Source organism: Equus quagga, chromosome 10, assembly GCF_021613505.1.
Source record: "Equus quagga isolate Etosha38 chromosome 10, UCLA_HA_Equagga_1.0, whole genome shotgun sequence".
In the NCBI taxonomy this organism is placed as follows: domain Eukaryota; kingdom Metazoa; phylum Chordata; class Mammalia; order Perissodactyla; family Equidae; genus Equus; species Equus quagga.
In genome coordinates, this window is record NC_060276.1 from 72,132,109 (window position 1) to 72,153,326 (window position 21,218).

The window sequence follows — 21,218 nt, forward strand, 5'->3', positions numbered from 1 at the left end:
TCTACATGAGGGAAGAATGAAGGCAGAAACCTGAGGTTAAGACATCTAACTTAAGGTCAGGCAACTATTTCAGAGCAATTAAATGGTATGAACCCAGCCCTATGACCTTACCTTATCCCAAGGGAGACCTATGGACAAACAGACTAAACACCAAAGCAGTTTGATGTGCTTTGCTCTAGTTCTCTGAGCCTTACTCTCATCTTTAAATAGGAATAATATCAGCTATTCTACTAAGCTACTACCATGAGTGGCAGTATAAATTAGAAAAAAGGATAAAAAGCCCTTGACATGAATATACAAGTGAGGGATCATAATTAGTATTATCACACCAGTGTTTGGTCTCTTTTTTCCATTTCCTCACTTTCTTAGGAGTCTTTGTAGATCACATGGACATGCCCTCACCCCTGTTCTACAACGTAATATAACAGAATTCTTATATACCTGAGACTCCTGTTGAGAAATGATGCACAATGATGTTGGAAGCCTCTCAGGCTACCATCTCAACACTTGGCCATTAAAAGACACATAGGTTCCCTGGGCTAGGATGGAGCTTCAGAAGTCTCCTAGTCTAACTGCCTATCTCCAAGAAGATCTGTGTCTGAGTCCTTCCAGGTGTATGTAAAAGAGAGGACCACAAAGCCAATCATAAAACCTCAATCGCAGGCTAACTCTCAGTCTTCCATAGTAATTAATTCAAGTTTAAACAAATGGAACATGGTTCTTACAACTTTTTTCTCTTCTATGTCCCATATCTAAGCATTAAACAAAACTTAAGCAACCTCTTGGGTTAATCTACCTCAGATAGATGAGAATCGCCCATACTTTCATTCACAGAAATGCAGCCACTATTTTTTATGAGTACTCCTTCCTTACTAAGAAAGGAAAGAAAATAAGCCCTAATGGCACCTTGTTTGCTGTGCTGGGTGATTTCAACACCTCAGAACAACTCTGTGAGACAATTTTTTTCTCATTACTACATTAGATGAAGAAAGTCAGATCTAGAGAGGGGAAGCCCAGGACTATTTGACACCAAGCTCAGGACTATCTGACTCCAAATCCAACACAGTTTCTATTACCCTATTGTCTTCCTGCCATTCACCTTCTCTTTCAACCCATGGCTCTTTGGTTATCATGCTCAACACAGTTAGCAGAATCCAAAAAGAAGCATGAAACGCTATCCTCATTCAACTCCCAGTGAGCAGCCCTGGTAAGGCAAGAACAAAGAAAGCTTTCACTCAAGCTACATTTGACAAGCACTTTATCTCTAAGACACAAATATTAGTCTTTATTCAAGTCCCAAGCATAACAGAAAGCATTCAAAAAGTTCTGCTGGTATGCAAACCCAGTAGCTGACTATGGTGGCCTATCTTTTCTCCCCTCAAGCCTTCCCCTTCCTACCTTAACTGGAAAGCCAGCAGGAGTCTGTCCATCAAACCAAGACTAGCAGAGCCACAAGTTCCACAAGAAAAGAGTTCACTTCCAATATACAAATGGGCCAAATGCTAAGAACGTCTTTCCTTTGGCCAAAAATCTCATTTCCTTAGGTAAAATTCATACCTCCATCCTCATTCATGAAACAAGGAGAGGAAGAAGTTTTTTCGCAAGTGTCTTCATCCTCTCCTCACTTTTTTTTACCTCTGTAACTAATATAAACAGTTCAAATAAAATCAGAAGGACATGTATTTAGGCACTCCATGTGCCAGGCCATTTCATATATATCATCTCACTTAATCCTGGCAACAACTCTGCCAGGTAGCTCTGCATTATCCTTATATTGTAGGAGAGGAAGCTGAGGCTTAGTAAAATTAAATAAACTTGTTCAAGATCACTCATCTAGTAACTAGAAATGCCCAGATTCCATCCTAGGTAAGATTGACTCCAAAGTGTGGATTTGTAACCTGTGACTAACCCTGTCATGAGATTGATGGTTGAAATTAGAAATCTATCTAGATTGATTCAACTCAACTCCTAGCACCTAGCCCTATGGACGAGGCACAGGGCTAGGTGCTGGAAACACAGTGATGATCAAGATATTATCCTTGTCTCTAAGCAACTTATCTATTAGAGAAGAAAGAAAGAAAGGAACTGTAAAATAACATAGTAGGCTATATAATAAAGCAGAGTGCAGATTGCTGGAGCTAAGGAAGCACAGAAAAGACAGAAATGTTTTTTGAAAGACATAAAGGTATAGATAGGTAAATGAGATGATGATGATGACATTAAGTATCATTATATGATTGCAAAATAAGTATTAAAGAAAATAGAAATCAGCATAAAGTAAATAAGTCTTTATGGATAGTGCCTTCAAGAAATAGAAATTTTCATTCCTACTAAAATTAAAGATACAGATCAAATTGTTTAAAAGATTCTAATTAATCACATTTACAATCAATGCTTAAAGACTGAAGAAAGCCATCAACATTTCCTTTATTAGATATGAGTTTAGTAAAATATACCTTGCACAAAAATAACTGTAGAGGAGGAGGAAGTGGAGGGGAAATAATGAAGGTGATTTTAGAATCTGCATTTTTCTTAACTACAACCCACTTTGACTAGAGGCCTGAGATATCTCCTAACTTCATTAGGCCAGTCTCTGCCTACCTGCCCTCTCCTCTCTCTTACAAAATATTTTGGGCAGCACTCTCACTGACCTGGCCTAGTGCGGACAAAGGGCACACTGCAGTTCTGACTCATGGGCTGACATCTGGTCAGAATGAAAATTCTAACTGCAGTTCCTCTCTCAAGTTTATATCCCAGAGAAATTCATGCACATTTGTACCAGGAGGCATATGCAGGAATGGGTCATAGCAGCTTTGTTTACAAAGGCAGAAATGATAAACATCCACTGACAGGAGAAAGGATAAATAATGGCACACTCATTCAATAAAATACAATGCAGCAATGACAAGGAACAGAAGAGAGCTACACATAGATGAATCTCACAAGCCAATGTTGCATAAAAGAAATGATTCATAATAGCATACGGATAATATGATTCCATTACATTAAGTTCAAAAAGAAGCAAAAGTAAACAATGTAATTTGGGAAGATATATATGAAAAAAATGTCAAAACACAAGGGAATTATAAACCCCAAATACAGGATCGTGGTTACCTCTGAGGCAAGGCTAGGGGTAATGATATAAGGAAGGAAGATACAAGTTGATCTACGCATTCATTTAGAAGTATTTATTAAGCACCAACTACACACTAGGTACCACTCCAGGTCCTGGGGTTAGAGCAGTGAACAAAAAAGTTTTGTTAATGTTCTTGTTCTTTAATCAGGGCTCATTAGTGTTCATTTTATTATGATGCTCTATAACTGACATATGTTACATGCATTCTCTTCTATGGCTCTAAGAGTACATAAATAAAAGAAGAATTAAAAGAAACACCTCAGAAGTTTCTAATATCTTCCTAAATAACATCCTAACTGCAAGTACAGCAGAAGTTTGCTTTGAGAACAAGTAGGCGCAGAATTTGCATGCAGCATTGCATTTCTTCTCAGTGTCCCCTGGGATACACAGCTCACTTATTATCCCAACTCAAGGCATTCAGTTTTATGAGTCTGAAGCAAAAGCACTGCTGCATAGAATGGAAGTTTTTCAAACCAGAACACTACTTGCTATCCTCCAACAGTTTCACAATTAATTAAATAAAAGTGAATTACTAGAAGACATAGGCCTACAAACACCAGCTCAACCATGGGGAAAAATTGGGCTCAGACACCCTCAGCAGCCAGCTATAATCTAGCTGTAATCTCAGTCAGTCTGTCTGTCTGTCTGTCTGTCTCTCTCGGCCTTGGGGATATCTTAAAGGGTCTGACTAATTTAAGCAAGTCCCCCAATGATTGTGGAACCAGGGAAAAATGCAACAGTCACAGACCAGTTTTCCTTGATGGGAGAAGAATGTCAGTGTAGCAGGGATTTGGAGCCAGCCAGACCTGGGCTGGAATCTTGCCTCCACCACTGAAACTTGGGCCCAATCCTTAAGGTTCTCTGAGCTCCATTTGTGTAATCTGGAGAGTGGAGATCCTTTCTCCCTTATGGGGCTTGTAAGAGAATTACGTTAAATAACACGTTAAGCCTTCCCCTCTATGCCACATGGCAGCTGCATTTTAAGTCTAGGTTGCCTTCACCTTTTGTCTTATCATAAAAAAAGGGAAACATCTAATATCTTTAAAACAAAAGAGACTATCTTCTTTGGCTATGCAGTGCTTTCAGGGAAAAGTAAATATAAGTGGAGAGAATAGGAAAAAAAGGCTAGATGTGTAAAAGCGTATATTTTTCACACATACCTCTGTACTTTTCAAATAGGAAGGGATTTAGGAAAACACCAAACCTCTTTATACAGCATAATATTTTTCCTGATGTTTAGCAATTTAAAATATTTTTATTAATCACATTGTGGAATATAACGACAGTTCTACATGAATTTTTAAGATAAAAATCAGAGTTCAAAATTATTCTCTCCTCATAGATCCGTTGTGCCTACTTCTTTGTGGGTACAAGGGATATTTCAGTAGAGAAATTGCCAAAGTAATGGCATGAGACTGGTAGCTTCTTTTCCCCCTGCCAGCCTGAGATTCAAAATTTGGCAACTATGTGTCCAAGAGGACAGTCATGTTTTCTTTTAAAAGTATTACCTGACTTTACCTCATAGCTCTCGAATTCTCTTTAATGATGCCTTTCATTGAAGTGAGAAGATATGTACGTAGAAGATATGGTTTTCATGCCCACCTCTCCCACTTTTTAACATAATGACCTTGAACAAGTCACTCGGCTTCAATTTCTTCACGTGTAAAATGGGTAAAGAAATACAGAACTCACAAGACTGCTATAAGGATTTAATGAGATTTTTCAAGGTAAAGCAGCCCATACCTTGCAGGCACAGTACTTAATAAATGGCCATTATTATAATAATCTCATGAGAAAATGGTAGGAAAGAGAGATGGGAGGAGAACTAGGTTCTAAAAAGCCACCTCTGAGGTAGATATCATTATTCCTACTTTGAAGATAATGCAAACTGAGACTTACATAAGGTAAATGACTTATCTGAGTTCATACAGCTAATAAGTGGCAAAGTCAGAATTCATACCTAGGACTATTTCCCCCCAAATCCATATTCTCCCACTATTCTAAACTGCCAAGGTCATACAATATCTATCTTATAGCCTGGTTTTAATTTAATTAGGTTGTTTTTAACAGGTTTAATGATATATAATCCATATACCATATAATTCATCCATTTTGGCATATTCACATCTATTACCACCAACTAATTTTAGAACATTTTCATTACCCCCCAAAAGAAAACCCATACGCATTAACAGTCACTCCCCATTCCCTCCTCCTCTCAGACCCTGGCAACACTAATGTACTTTCTGTGTCTGAAGATTTGCCCTTTTTAGATATTTAATATAAATAGAATCATACTATGCCATCTTTTGTGACTTGCCTAACTCACTTAGCATAATGTTTTTAAGATTCATCCATGTTGCACCATGTATCATTACTTAACTTTTTGTTATTGCTGCATAATATCCCATTGCATGGACATATCACATTTTGTTTATCCATTCATCAGTTGGTGGACATTTAAGTTTCTTCCACTCTTTGGCTATCATGAATAATGCTGCAATGAACACTTGTGTACAGTTTTTGTGTGGGCATATGTTTTCATTTCTTTTGATTGTATATCTTGGAATGGAATTACTAGGTCAAGTGCTAACACTTTAAGCAACTTCCAGGCTGTTTTTCAAAGTGGCTGCACCATTTTACTCTTGGTGAGGAAGACTGGCCCTGAGCTACGATCTGTTGCCAATCTTCCTCTTTTTGCTTGAGAAGACTGTCCCTGAACTAACATCTGTGCCAATCTTCCACTACTTTGTATGTGGGATGTCGCTACAGCATGGCTTGATGAGCAGTGTGTACATCTGCACCCAGGATCCAAACCCATGAAGCCTGGGCTGCCAAAGCAGAGTGTGCAAACTTAACCACTACACCACTAGGCTGGCCCCATCATTTTCCTTTTCTTTGGGGCGGGAGGGAAGATCAGCCCCGAGCTAACATCCATGCCCATCTTCCTCTAATTTATACATGGGACGCCTACCACAGAATGGCTGCCAAGCAGTGCCATGTCTGCACCCGGGATCCGAACCGGCGAACCCTGGGCTGCCGAAGCTGAACGTGCGAACTTAACCGCTGTGCCACCGGGCCAGCCCCCATCATTTTACTTTTTTAATAGCAATGTATAGTGGCTCCAGTTTCTCCACATGCAACCTGTTTTTTCTATCTTTTTTACCTTAGTCTTCTTTTTCACTAAAGTCATTTACTTAGTCACTTATTGGTGTGAAGTGGTATCTCACACTTTGGTCTTGATTTGCATTTCTCTAATAGCTAATGGTGTTGAGCATTTTCATTTATAAATCTTTTTTTGGGAAATGAACAAAAGAGAAAACAAATTAAAATAGCTTGCACAAATTTTGGTTGGTGTGTTCCTAGCAAAGGGAGCTACACTCCCCTAAACTTCCCTCCAGAAGCAAGCTTCAGCTGCTTTCTCCTAAGAACAAACAGACATAGCAAAGATACAGGTGGGAGCTGACATATGAGGGGGAAGGAGAAGGCAACACTATACTACAAGAAGCATAACCAGGTCACTTGAAAGTGAACTGCTCCCTCCAAGAGGTAGTTAGGAGAGGACTGTGATATGATTTTCTTCCTCTCTCAGCCCTGAAAAGGTATACTTTGTTCTGTGTATTTCTTAAGCAATGAGGAAATAGTGGCTGTGAAATGTGGTAGTTTCTGCTTTCTGCAAAATGTGGAAGCTGAAAAGGACAATATTCTATCTGATGACTAGAGTGGTCTGGGGACCTTTCATGGGGCTAAGTAATACTAGGCTGCCTAGGGCCTTGTGCTCCGCTTTCATTAACTGTTCTAGTCACAATTTGCCTAGATGCCTTTTGCTATACTCATATAAAAACAGAGTGGTCTCTAAACATCTACAGCTGACGTGGATGGAGAGAGGAAAAAAATACCCATGGAAAGGAAGGAAGCTAATATTTATTTAACACTCACCACACACCAGCACTGTGATACCTGCAGTCGCACTTACTGAGTAACTACAGTTTCACATCTACAAAGTAAGTATATTGACAATATCTACCTATCTGATTGTTGAGTAGATTAAGTGAGCTAATCCATGTCAGGTGTTCTGTACAGTGCCTGGAAGGGGTTTTACTTTGTTGATTGTAAAATTTGGAGCACAAAAGGCTTGTCTTATGTCCTATTATATAGTCTACTCTGGAGAACGTTTCATGTTCACTTGAGAAGACTTTGTGTTTTGCTATTGTTGAGTAGAGTGCTCAATAGAGTCTGTTAGTCTAGCTGTTTTGTAGTGCTATTTAAGTCTTCTATTTCCTTGCTGATCTTCTGTCTAGTTGTTCTATACAATGGATAGAAGTTCTGACTATTATTGTTGAACTATTTCTCTCTGCTTCATTTACTTTAGGGCTCTGTTAGGGGCATATATGTTTATAATTGTCCTATCTTCTTGATGGATTGATCCTTTATTATTACAAAATGTCCTTTGTCTCTAGTAATAGTTTTGTCTTAAAGCCTATTTTGTCTGACATTAGTTAAGAGCCACTCCAGCTCTCTTGTAATTACTGTTTGCATGGAATATCTTTTTCCATCCTTTCACTTTAACCATTTTGTGTCTTAGAATCTAAAGTGAGTCTCCAATAGACAGCATATACTTGTATCTTGTTTTATTTATCCATGCTGACAATCTATACTTTTGATTTTATTGTTTAATTCACTCCCATTTAATGTTATTATTGGCACAGTTGTAGTTACCTCTTCCATTCTGCTTTTTGTTTTCTATATTTCTTATTACTACTTTGTTCCTCTGTTTCTCCTTTACTATTGACACTTTTTCTAAAGCAGATATTTTCTAGTGAATGATTTTAACTGTATTTTTAACTTTTGTAAAATATATCTTTGAATGATTTTCTCAGTGGTTGCTCTGGGGCTTCAAAAATACATCTTAAATGATCAGAATGTACTTCAGATATATGCTAAATTCCAGGAGGTTATAGAAACCTTACTCCTCTGCAGATCCATTCTCTCCCTTTGTATAATATGCATTACACATAATTTGTCTATATATGTTGCCAACCAACCAATATATGTTTATAACTATTACTATATATATCAATATATATATACATACATATATTGTCTATTAGAGAAGCTAAGAAAGGACAGCACAATTCATAGAGATTTTTATGTTAATCTTCATATTTGCCATTTTTAATTTTTTTATTTCTGTAGATTCAATTTACTGTCTGATACCATTTCCTTACTCTAATTTAACTTAACTCCCATTCTCCTCTTTTGCATTTTATTGTCAAATATGTTGGATTTCTATATGTCATAGATCCAACAATACAATTTTACTGATATTGTTTTATGCAATTCATTTTTATTGAGCTAAGAGAAAAAAGAAATAGGTAATTATACTTTTATCATTATCTACATAATTCACTTTACTGTAGCTCTTTGTTTTTTCATGTGGATTCAAATTATTGTCTGGCATCACTTCCTTTCAGTATTTCTTACAAAGCACCTCAGCTAGCAACAAATTCTCCCAGTTTTTGTTTCTCTGGGAATGTCTTTATTTCACATTCACTTTTAAAAGATAGTTCTGCTGAATTTTCACTGGATTTTTGGTTGGCAGATTTTTCTTTCAGAACTTTACACCATAACACTGTCTTCTGCTCTATGCTATTTCTTGTAAGTCAGTTGTTAATCTTATTGTGGTTCTCTTGTCACTTTTCTTTCTGCTGATTTCAAGGTTTTCTCTTTATATTTGGCCTCGACATCTTGACTATGCTGGGCCTGGATGTCAATCTCTTTGCATTTTTCCTGCTTGGAGTTTATTGACCTTATTTGATGTGTAGATTAATGTTTTTCATCAAATTTGGGAAGATATTATCCATTATTTCTTCAAATGTCCTTTCTGCTCTTTCTTTTCTTTCTTTATGATACTCCCATTACACGTATATTGGTGTACTATTAAGTTGTCCCACATTTCTCTGAGGTTCTTTATTTTTCTTCATTCCTTGTTTTCTTTCTGTTCCTCAAAATGCATAATCTCTACTGATCTATGCTCAAATTTACTGATTCTTTCTTCTCCACCTTAAATCTACTCTTGAACCCCACTAGCGAATTTTTCACTTCAATTATTATGTTTTTCAACTCCAGATTTTCCATTTGGTTCTTCTTTATAATTTCTATCACTTTATTGATATTCTCTATTTGGTGAGAAATTATTCTCATATTTTCTTTTAGTATTTTAGAAATGATTTCCTTTAGTTTATTGAATATATTTAAAGTAGGCTTAAACATATTACTTTGCTAGTAAGTCCAACATATGGATTTCCTCTTAGACAGTCTTTGTTGACTGCTTTTTTTTTCCTGTGTGTGGGTGATAATTTCCTCTTTCTTTGCACATCTCATAATTTTCAGTTGAAAATTGGATATTTCAAATACTATATTGTAACAACACTGAACACTGACCTGCCCCTTTCTGGAGCTTGTTGTTCTTATTTTCTGTTTGCTCATTTGTTTGTTAAGTGACTTGGCTGAACTAACTCTGTGAAGTCTATTTCCTCCACACTGTAAAGCCTCTGATGTCTCTACTCAGATATGTTTCCTTGTTTTTATCTTTTAGACTGGCTTCCCAGAGGTCAACTCTGGATCTACATAAACCAATTTTTGGTTAAAGCTTGCTCTGTAATCCCCCTAGCCAGTTATATTTGTACTCTTTGCAATTGGATGTGCATGTAGTTTGGAAACTACTTTCAAAGTTCAGGGTGTTAAGGATTTTGCCCCACATTCGGCTAGGGACAAGTATCTCAGAGGTTCTCTCTCTGGTCACTCTTCAGAGGGTGCAGCTTTGGGCAGTCTTTTATTCCACTAGAGACAAAGATTATTTTATTATTCAGCCTGGCTTCTTAGGAGTTGCCCCAGGGTCAGAGTAACATCTTGTTCAGGCAATGTTTGGTCAGAGTTTATGCTTAAGCATCTTCAGCCTGAAGCCTTCTGCATTTTACTGATACATCTGTGTGTGGCCTGAGGAATGCTTTAGAGTCTGCTCTACATCTTGTTCTCATTTCTCTTTAGTGGGTACACACTAGCACATGTACACAGCACTCCACAGACTCAGAAATGAGTGTGATCCCACAAGCTCTCTTCTTGGCTATCTCTTGTCCTTGCTTTCTCTGGTAACCTTCTGACAGGTCTGGTGTTTTGCGTGTTGTTATTAGTATGATGGAGCTACAAATCCCCTTTTAATTGACAACCTCCAAGATTGCCATTGTTTTTGACAAAGCCTTTAGCCATGAACTTCTCCATGCTCTTTTCCAAATAAAGTCAGTCCCTTCAGGCACACCTGTGGAGCTATCCATCCTAACGACCTGACTTCCTCCACTGGCAGTACCTCTGTTCTCACTGCAGTGGAGTTGGGGGCCAGGGACAGCAACCTGCTTCTCCCAGAGTGACTCCTCTGCTCTAGGACTGGACCTTGGGGAGTGATAGTAGCCCCTAGTCCTCTTGGCTCGTCTTTTCCAGTATGAAACCCTTCACCCCACATGTAAGCTGGGTCAGGCACAATCAGTGTCCCAGTATTCTTGGCTTACCACCACTGGGGCAGAGTCTTCATGAGTGGAAACTGATGATAGAAGGGATTTCCAATTCTATCAGCTGCACCTTTCTAGAAGAGTGCTTCTGCAATACAGGGCTAAGAGGCATTAGAGATGCTGATGGCCTGCCTCTATGGGGGTGAAACTACAGTCCTAGAGCAGGAGTTGTGGGGGAGAGGCAGCCCTTGTCTTCTTGGCTGCACCTACCTGGAGAACAGCTTCCATCACATGGAGCTAGGGGTGGGGATGAGAATAGGTCATGGCTCAATGCCACAGACTCTTGCTTTTTTACTGAGATTTAATATATTCTCTTGAATAAATATTTTTCTCTTTGCTGTATGCCCCTAAGACAATTTCCAGTGATTTTAAATGGCTATTTTTATAATTTTTACCAGTTAAATGGTTGTTTCACTGGGTAGAGGATCCACCATGATCTTTGAATTGCTACTCCAGAAGTCCTGCCTATAGCAATACTTAGTCTTGGAGTGGAAAGATTGGAAAAGGCTTCACAGAAATAGCAGAAATAATGTTTATTTAAATTGGTTTTGTCACGCAGGAAGATGGGCAAGAAGAAAACTGCCCCAAACAGTGAAACAGCATGTACAAAGGGAAATGTAAATAAGGCTGGAAAACTGCACAGGTGGCTAGAGATCAAGTGGCTACAGTGAGTAAGCTAGGCTAAGGAGTTGGACCTTATCCTATAGGCAATGAGGATCCACTGTAGAGCTTTAGAATGAGAAATGATATGGCCAGATCTGCATATGGACAGATCACACTGGCTAAGGTCCCAAAGAATTTAAAAGGAATTAGATTTAATACCAGGCTTTGCCAAATCAGGAAAAGGAAGTGAGAATGCAGTTAGTAGCCAAGCTAATGCTTTTCAGTTCTCATATCTATCAGAACAAAAGTCTACTTAATTTCTGTTAAAATAAATCCACATTTCACACTCATAATTAAAATAATTAGGAAAGTAAAAAAAAGACAGATATGCTCCTTTGGTTAGAATATTTGCACATTTGTTCAACTAAAGACCTAAAACACATACATGATTTATGTTTAACAGAACATATGCTGATGTTTCTCTAAGTAAAAATTAATCTGAAAAATAAAAATAAATCTTTGTTTTGAAATATGTTGTTTACTTTCTTAAAAAGGGTCTCTATCTCTGAGTTGCTTAAATGTGTCTTTTTTAAAGTAAGAAAGCTCTGTTTATGAAACACTTGGGTTAAACTGAATGATCACTGGAATAGGCATCAAGAGGCCAGAGTTCCAGTCTACATTTTTACCATTAGCTGGCTGTGGAAACTTTAGAGTCTGTTCCCTTCATTGGGACCAAATTTCCTTTCCTCTGCAAAGAAAAATTAAAAAGATATGAGGAGAGGAGGGTTGAATTATGCAACCTGTAAGATTCCTTCTGGCTCTTACATCCATAATTGAGTCTATTTTGGCAAAAATACTTCCAGTACGTGATTTAAATCAAACCCACCTAGAAAGACCTTCAAAGCACCACATCCAAATTCAAAAGCCATAAAGAAAAAGAAAGATTAATTTAACTATATCATTTAAGATTGCTGGACAGAAAAACATATAAATGAAGTTGAAAGATAAACTGGGAAAACTATTTGTAACACATATTGCAAGAAGCCAAATTCCTTTATATACAAAGAGCTCCATAAATCAGTAAGAAACAGATGAAAAACCAAACAACAACAACAACAAATGGGCAAAGGCCAAGAACAGGCAGTTCACATGGAAAGAAATATAAATGGCCAATAAACATGTGAAAAGATGCTCATGCTCACTCACAATTAAAAGAGGAAACTTAAAATAATGATAAACTGGGGTGTTTTTTTACTGATCAGATTTACAAAGCTTAAAAAGTTTAATAATATCCAGTGCTTGCAGTTTTTTGGCGAGGAAAGGGGTAATATCTAACCAGCATTACAAATACATACACTCTTTTATCCAACTATTTAACAATTCAGAATATATATTTGTAAAGTATGCTAATAAAGATATACAATCATATTAACTAACAATTGTTATATTTTCCATGTGCCTGGCGTTTAACATATACATAAGTTTTTAATGTGTATTGTTAACTCATTAAAACCTCTTAATAGTTCTATGAGATAGAGACCATTATTATCTCAATATTTTCACAGAAAGACACTGAGGCATAGAGAAATTAAGTAACCTGCCCAAGGTCATACAGTAAGGAGGTGGCGGTACCAATATTCGAATCAAAATAGTCTGGTACCAGATCCATTCCCCTTAAGTACCATATATACAGTCTCTTGAGGATATTAATTGCAACACTACTTTTAATATTAAAAAAGTGAGAAAAAAATAAAATATCCATCAGTAGTGTGAAATGACAAAATAAATTACAGCACATCCATACAACTGAATATTGTGAAGCCTTTAAGACAATTAATATATATATATATATATATATACACACCAATATAGAAAAGTGTATAAGATCTATTAACTAAGTGAAGAAATCAATTTGTAGAACAGTAATCGTAATGTGATAGCATTTGTGAAAAATAATATGCATGTAACCATGGGCCCTCTAGGACCAGTTCAACTGACCCCGTCGTCTGATCAATAGAGTAATTAAGAATGGTTTTTCAGAAACTGAGACATCTTTTCCAGCTCTGGCCAGTTGAGACCACCAACCCATCAACTGGGCCTGCAAAATGCCCAATAAGTGACCTTTATGATGTCAAAGGGCTGAAAACTCCACCCTCAGATCATGGTAACACTGGCCATTTTGTGAACATGCATCCTACGAAGAGCCATGAAGCTTGACTATGCTTGTGCAGATGATCAATTACCTCACTTCTCCTTATCCCCACACTTCAGACTACCCTGCCCGTCATTCCATGAATTTTTCCCCAAGCCCTGGATCGGGGAGACAGATCTGAGGGCATATGCCCCTATCTCCCTGTAGATCAACCTAGCAATAAAGCTGTTTTCTTTTCCCAAAAGCTAATGCCATAATAACTGGGTTTTTTATGTGCATTGGGCAAGAGAACCACAATTTTGTGTGGTAATATGCAAACATTTAACTGCATAAGCATTTTTTTATATGCACAGAAAATCTCTGGACTCATACAAAAGAAACTGGTCACCATGCTTACCTTTGAGGTGTGAAACCGGGGGGTGGGTGCAAGGAATGAGTGAGGTCATGAGTAGGACTTTTATCATTTCACACCCTTTTGTATGGTTTAATCATTTTACCATGAGAATGTATTACTTTAAAAAACTAATAGAAAACATCAAGCTAACTTTAGGCACTCTACCAAAATTTCCTATTTGCTACTTCTCCTCCTAACAAGAGAGAGATGCTCTCAGGACTGCCTCCTGTGAATTAACACAAGCATGTGCTTTGGAGTAGTTGCCTTAGGGTTTTCAGATGTGCCTTAGGTAGAGGGAGCAACCAGCTAAGCCTAAAAATATTGAAGAGCCTGAAGCTGCTAAGTCTCATTACAGGTTAGGGAGCTGGAGGAACTTAGACACTGATGAATCCTTCTTTCCTTTCTGGTCTATAGAAATCTACATGACTCCAGGATTTCCCAAGAGTCAAAAGCCGTTTATTGAAAAATGATTTAATTCTCGTTTCTTTTTATGATCCTTAAATTAACATTTTTTTTAAAGATTTTAATTTTTTCCTTTTTTCCCCAAAGGCCCCTGGTACATAGTTGTATATTCTTAGTTGTGGGTCCTTCTAGTTGTGGCATGTGGGACGCTGCCTCAGCGTGGTTCGATGAGCAGTGCCATGTCTGCGCCCAGGATTCGAACCGACGAAACACTGGGCCGCCTGCAGCTGAGTGCTCGAACTTAACCACTTGGCCACGGAGCCAGCCCCTCCTTAAATTAACATTTAAAAGTGGTATAAAAAGAATCTTAAAAAATCTTCAAACATTTTGCTGTCTATTTAAATTTTTCTAGCATTTTGGAGGATATATTAAGACTATATTGTGTAAAAAAACAAACTTTTAGAGATTATATTGCTGGAAATTTTGATATATGTTATATATAAATACTTCATTCAAACTGATAAAGAAAACACTAAGAAATAAAAATATAAGTAGGGAAAGATGTAAATATACAATTTCATGCAAGAAAAAGTAAAACTGGATAAGAAACCACATCATCACCAATAATAAAAGGAAATACAAATTGAATTGAACATAAGCTATCTTTTAATGAAAAACAAGGTAGAATAAAACTTAAAATTGATAATGTCCAGTATTGTTGAGATTGCAGTGAAACTAGGATAATCATATGCTGCTCGAAGCACTTTAAGTTGATATAAACCTTTTTGAACGGACTATGGTAATACACTACAGGTTCCCAAAAATATCTGTTCATACTCTTTGACCCAATAACGGAGTTTTTGAAATTGATAAAAAATAAGTCAACCAAAGCAAATAGTTACATATATAAATATATTCACTGTCAAGTTATCCACAATATCTAAAAATGAGAAATAATCAGATGTCCAACAACAGAAAAGTGATTTAGTACATCCTGGCACATATACTCTATGGCTGTGCTTTCCAATAGAACTTCCTGTGTTGATGGAAATTTTCTGTATTTTCACTGTCCAAAACAGGATCCACTAGACACATGTGGCTACTGAGCTCTTGACTTGTGGCTAATGAGATTGAGGAATTGAATTTTTAATTTACTTTAATTTTAATTAGTTTAAACTTAAATCAAAATAGCCACACGTACTGACAGTGCAGATCTATGGTGTATCAAGAAGGAATTAAAAGAAAAAATATTATAATATACTAAGTCAAAAGAAAAAAGCAAAATATAAAAGAAATAAGCCATGATATAAAACCATGTTTTATATAAAAAAGATATAAAAACACAGGTACATGGATAAATATAGAAAATAAAAATGGCTAAATATGCAAACATGAAAATGAATTTTGATAGGGTGATTAGGTAACTAGTGATATATTTTACTTGTTTTTAATTTTCTTTCATTATTTTTTCAACATTAAATCTTTTTAAAAGATTACAGGTCAGAATTTCAACTCTTATGGCACAAAATTCTGGAATATACATTAGATCCACTAATACTGATTCATCAAGTCAACCAACAGAGCATTTCTTTACATGATTCTAATCTTCTTTGCCAAGAGTGAAGAGATAAGGAGGCAGGCTCTTCTCAACCGTCTTGTCCTCAAAAATAACAGTTTGAAAACATGATATGGTCCTTGCAAACCAAAAGCCAGAGCATCCTAAGCTGGCTCCACTGAAATTAAAATAAAAAAGAATGGAGAGAGAATGACTATGTAGCATGGAACGTACTTCTATTGGTGAAATAAACAATGGAATAGAAGGCTTTGAAGGCCTCTTTATCTTAGAATTTTGAGGGTAAAGGTGGGAGCTGCTCTGATTTCTCACCTCTCTCCTCCATCTCATAAATACCAAAGGCAGAATTTTCATCTGGCTGTTACCTCCACTGGAAACAGCAGATTGTAGTGGGGTTTCCTGCTACCATAGGCTACCAGTATTTCCACTGACCACAAGCAATGTGAAACTAGATTTGCACATCACATCTGGTTTCATGATGATTGCTGGCCTGTGAAAAACCTGTGGCCCTGCTGGGCATAGTACGTGAAGGTTGGTATGTCTAGCCAATTTGAATGGAAGGAAACCTAAGGTTCCTTTTGGATCTGGGGGCCTGCACCCAAATTCAGCAGGCACACAGCCAAAGTAACTGGATGTGAGCACAAGGCTGGTAAGAACTCATCTAAAATGGGTGTTCTGTCAGTCTCAGAGCCAAAACTTGACAAGGGAAAAGGCAATGCATAAAATTTCTGGTCCTATTTGTTACGTGTTGGAATCTAGTTTGTGAAAATTAAATGGAGGTTCATCTGCACAGTTCTGCATGAATACATGAATCACAGTGGAGACAGAACATCTGGATGTAGAATGATTTGTTCTCTTTTATTATTTTTACTAATTCTTAACACTTGACTCACACTTTAAAGTTAACAAAATGCTTTCAAATCTATTATTCCATTTGATACTCTTTAACAACTCTGTGAGGCAGGCACAACATTCAGTACATTAAATGACCGCTGCCTCAAGAACCAGTATTTGTATAGCACATTGTCTTTCACATGTATTATCTCAAGTGATCTCTACAACTTTAGGAAGTAGCTAGAAAGTTTCAAACTTCCATTTTATAGTTAAGGAAACTGAGGCCCAAAGAAGAAGAGCAAGATTTCTATGGATTCACCACTAGTTATATCTGAACACTAGTGTTCTATTTCCAAGCTTCAAGTTCTTTCAAAAACACCATGTTGGGGGGCCGGCCCCGTGGCCAAGTGGTTAAGTTCCCTTGCTCCGCTTCGGCAGCCCAGGGTTTCACTGGTTTGGATCCTGGGCACAGACATGGCACCTCTTGTCAAGCCATGCTGAGGCGGCGTCCCACATAGCACAACCAGAAGGACCTACAAGTGCAATATACAACTATGTACTGGGGGGCTTTGGGAAGAAAATGAAGAAGAAAAAAAAATTGACAACAGATGTTAGCTCAGGTGCCAATTTAAAAAAAAATCAACCATGTGGTCTCTTGACATTCACACATGTTAAAGATATGCACAAAGAGCCAATAGAAGGCCTGGACTCTTTCATTTAAGTTTTAAGTATTTCCAATCCCTAGAACCATTCAATAAACATACTGCTCATCTTTTTCTGCTCAACTACTGCCCAGTTTAGGCAATAGACTCTTGAATAGTCTCACTATCTCTAGTTTCACCACCTTGCATATCACTCCCAAAGTCATCCTTCTAAAATGCAAATCCTCTGGGTCACACCTCTACTTAAAATCCTTCTAAGGACATACAAACTAATAACTGCCAAGCCCCAATGGGGAAAACTAATGGAACTAATGGTGGAGAAGGCAATACTCATTTCATGCACAGTGTCTGGTACATAAGATGTGCTCAATATGTAGAAAATAATTTTTTTAAATCCTAAGATTCTATTCACAGAACAGAATTCAAAACCTTCAGGATGACATTCAAGGCCCTTTGTAACCTAACATAGAATATTACCAACTACCTGCATTTTGCTTAAGCAACACTGGACTATTTGTTATTCCCTCAAACTCAATGAACTACCATGCTTCTGTGCTAGTCCCACTATCTGGAGTGTCTTTCTTCCCTCAACTTGACCTCCTCTGAGAACATTCCATTATCACTCTTTTCCCTCAGAATTAATCACATTTCAGCACATTATATTCACATAGAGTATGACATTTTTTAAAATAGCAATTCGCTTATATATTTGTGTTCCCTGTTAGACTACAAACACCTAAAGAACAGAAATTTGTTTCATTTCTGTTAACAGAATGCCTAGAACAGTGCCTGGCATATGGCAAGCATTAACACATTAACACATGCTTTTTGGATAATTCATTTCATGAAGGGGTACCAATGATCTGTCCATCATATCACCTGAAAAACAGAATACCACATGTCCAGTTAGGGGCAAATACAAACCAGTAAACCTCAGATTTTATGTTCTTGTCCAGTTCCTGAACAGTCTCTGAACAGACAGATAGAAGGAAATTGTATGGTTTCCCTGAGCTACCCTTCTGCTGCTTGGTAGCCATGAAGATAAGAAGGGGGGAAAAAACTGTTTTCTCAGACAAATAAAGAGGCAAGATGACCATTTCATAGCTGGCAGAGTGGTTCCAAAATAAAATGGCAAATCACTCAAAAAATGCTTTCTCATAAAGAATGCTCCAGGCTGGAATGAACACATGTCCATGCCAAGCTGGCCCTCCAGAGAGTCTCTCCACAATGAAAGTGAAACCATTCAAGCAAAAAGGGTGAGTCATTCTACAACCAGGCAATTCCAACAGTGTTTTCTGTATCACAGGCCACTGGGAGAATCCTTGGGGAACGCGTGATGCGAAATCTTGGTGCTTTCCAATACATTGAGATTCCTACCAAACTCATTCCCAGAGAAGTAAAGTGCTGTCCTAATTATTTTTGGATTTTACTTAACCAGTTCCAGACCATAAAATTCCCTTCTTCTACTGGTCACTGAGGGACCAAAGGGAAGGAGACTGTTCCAAAGAGGCCATAACAATCAACCTTGCGAAGAACATTCAAAAAACATTCTACAGTTACCATCACAAGGTCAAGCCCACTTCTCCGGAGGCAGACAGCAGTGGCCTGCAGTGAAAACTATTCTACTGCCAGTATAAAAGGTTCACAGAAGAAAAAGAAATATAAAGAAGAATTTTTTCAATTTCCTTTAAGGTCAGGACCAAATTTCTTCAGGCAGTGGTTGAATATGCTAACATTAACGTAAATTTGCTGTGATGTTGTTACAGTCACACACAAGTTGTTGAGAGTTAAGAGAAGGAATTTTCAACAACAGTAGGAAACAACGCAACTGACAAACAATAATGTACAACTGAAATTTCATAAGGCTGTAAACTATCATAAACCCAATAAAAATTAAAAAGAAAACCAGTAGGAATCCTACTCTAGACCTGGTAATTATCAAACAAGATGGATACAGGGGGATATATATGAGAATCTCTAGGAGAAAGTGTCATTCGGAAAAACATATTCAATATCATAATTACTTTGATTATTCTGGCACAATGACTAATTTATTCGGGGATTTCAAACAACATATAAAAATAAATAAAGCAAATAATTTGTATGTTTATTGACAAAGGATCCATGCTTGTTACAAATGTCAATTCCAGAGCCTCAACAAGTCTGAAGTGGGACCCAGGAATCTACATTTGTAACAGGACCTCCAAGGGATTCTATAGAGGCAGTCCTGGCATCATATGTTACAAATCCTGCCATAGACTATCTGGTAAGTTTCCCAAGTCCTGTTAGCACTACATATTTCTCAATGGATCAGGCTATACATGCCCGGAGCCAGAGAGAGTGAGAAGAAGAGAGTTAGGAACTCTTTAGAACAGACTCAGAACAAACAAATGTGGATTCCAAAAGTAACCTTCAGGCATCATGAATTGGAGTCACCCTATTCTCTCAGAGGACAATAAGTGTGTAGAATGTGGCAATGCCGAGTGAATAGATCCAAATTTCTAAGGCCTCTCCTTGGGGCAGGTGAGCGCTGGGGGCTTACAGACCCCACTGCAGTGGCCTTGCCTAGTCTGTTCCCCATTTTCAGTACCAGAAGCGGTACATACACACATACATATATACACACACTTACATCCTACTTCAACTCGTAGTCTTTGATCAAAGAGCAGCTGCAGGGATCAGAGTGCTGATCCTGTCACATTGTATATAAAAGGGTTCTTTTCCCTGACTATTCCTGTTGTCCACTCTCTCAGGAGTGAACTATAATGCCTAAGCAAAAGCTTCACAGCCAGGCTGTCTGGGTACTAATCCTGACTCAGATACTTCCTAGCTGTGTGACTTCTACCTGTCTCAGCACCTTACAAACCTCTTGAGCTTTGCCTCCTTGCCATGCTATGTCCATTTTACCTCTGTGACTCCATAAAGCATGCTCCTCTTCTCCTTTCCCAAAAGCACTCTTACTAAGTCATGTCTTTATCATCTCAATTTCTGTCCCTCTTAAATGTCCCCCGTCTCCAGTCTCTGCCTCATCACCCTTCATACTTCATCACAAACCCTTAATCACGTTGCTGATACTTTTTTCTAAATCACAAATCTGATCATGATAACTTTCCTCTTCTGTTCAGAAACACATAATAATGTCCAAACTCCTTAACCTAAAAATCAAGGTCTTCTATGATCTGGCCCCAATCTATTCCTTCAAATTCATTTCCTATTACACTTATACATCCTACACTTCTGTTATACTGAACTACTTGTTATTTCCCACATGACTTTCTAGGTTATCATCACCTTTGCTTGTGCTCTTCACTCTAGCTGGAATGCCTTTACTTTTCTGTCTCCTGCTACTCAAATCCTAACTATTCTTCAATGCCCAGTTCACAGGCAACCTCCTCTGAACTCTTACCAAACTTTATTTGTTCATCTCAAGGCATCTTGGAGTATGGTTAGTGTGACCTCATATCTTCTCTCTTCTACTACATTATGTGTCACTTGAAGGCAAAGACCGTATCTGATTCTGCTCCCCTTTGTACCACCTACAGAGCTTACTATAGTGCCAGGTACAAAATGAATTCTCAATAAGTATATGATACAAATGGACAGCCCAGATTCCATGTTTTCTCTGCTACAGTAGAATGGCAGGCATATGGCCTGGATATCCTAAGATCACATTACAGAAAAGTCTACCTAGGGGCAAATTATATTCCTGTACTTTTTCATTCATATGTGAAAGGGAGTTTTATAGGCCTGAGAGAATCAAAATAATCACTAGTAATACAATCAAAATTAATAATACATGGTTCCTATTACTGTGGAAGCCACATTTCACAGCAACAATTTCAAAGGAGTATAGATTATTTCCACTAAGACAGGCAAAAGGAAAGTGAGGCACAAGAG

General features: G+C 37.7%; 1 protein-coding gene across 2 annotated transcripts in view; it reads right to left on the bottom strand.

Moving 5' to 3' along the window:
- AR (androgen receptor) overlaps positions 1-21,218 on the bottom strand; it is a 160,422-nt gene that overhangs the window by 80,189 nt on the left and 59,015 nt on the right. The window lies entirely within an intron of this gene.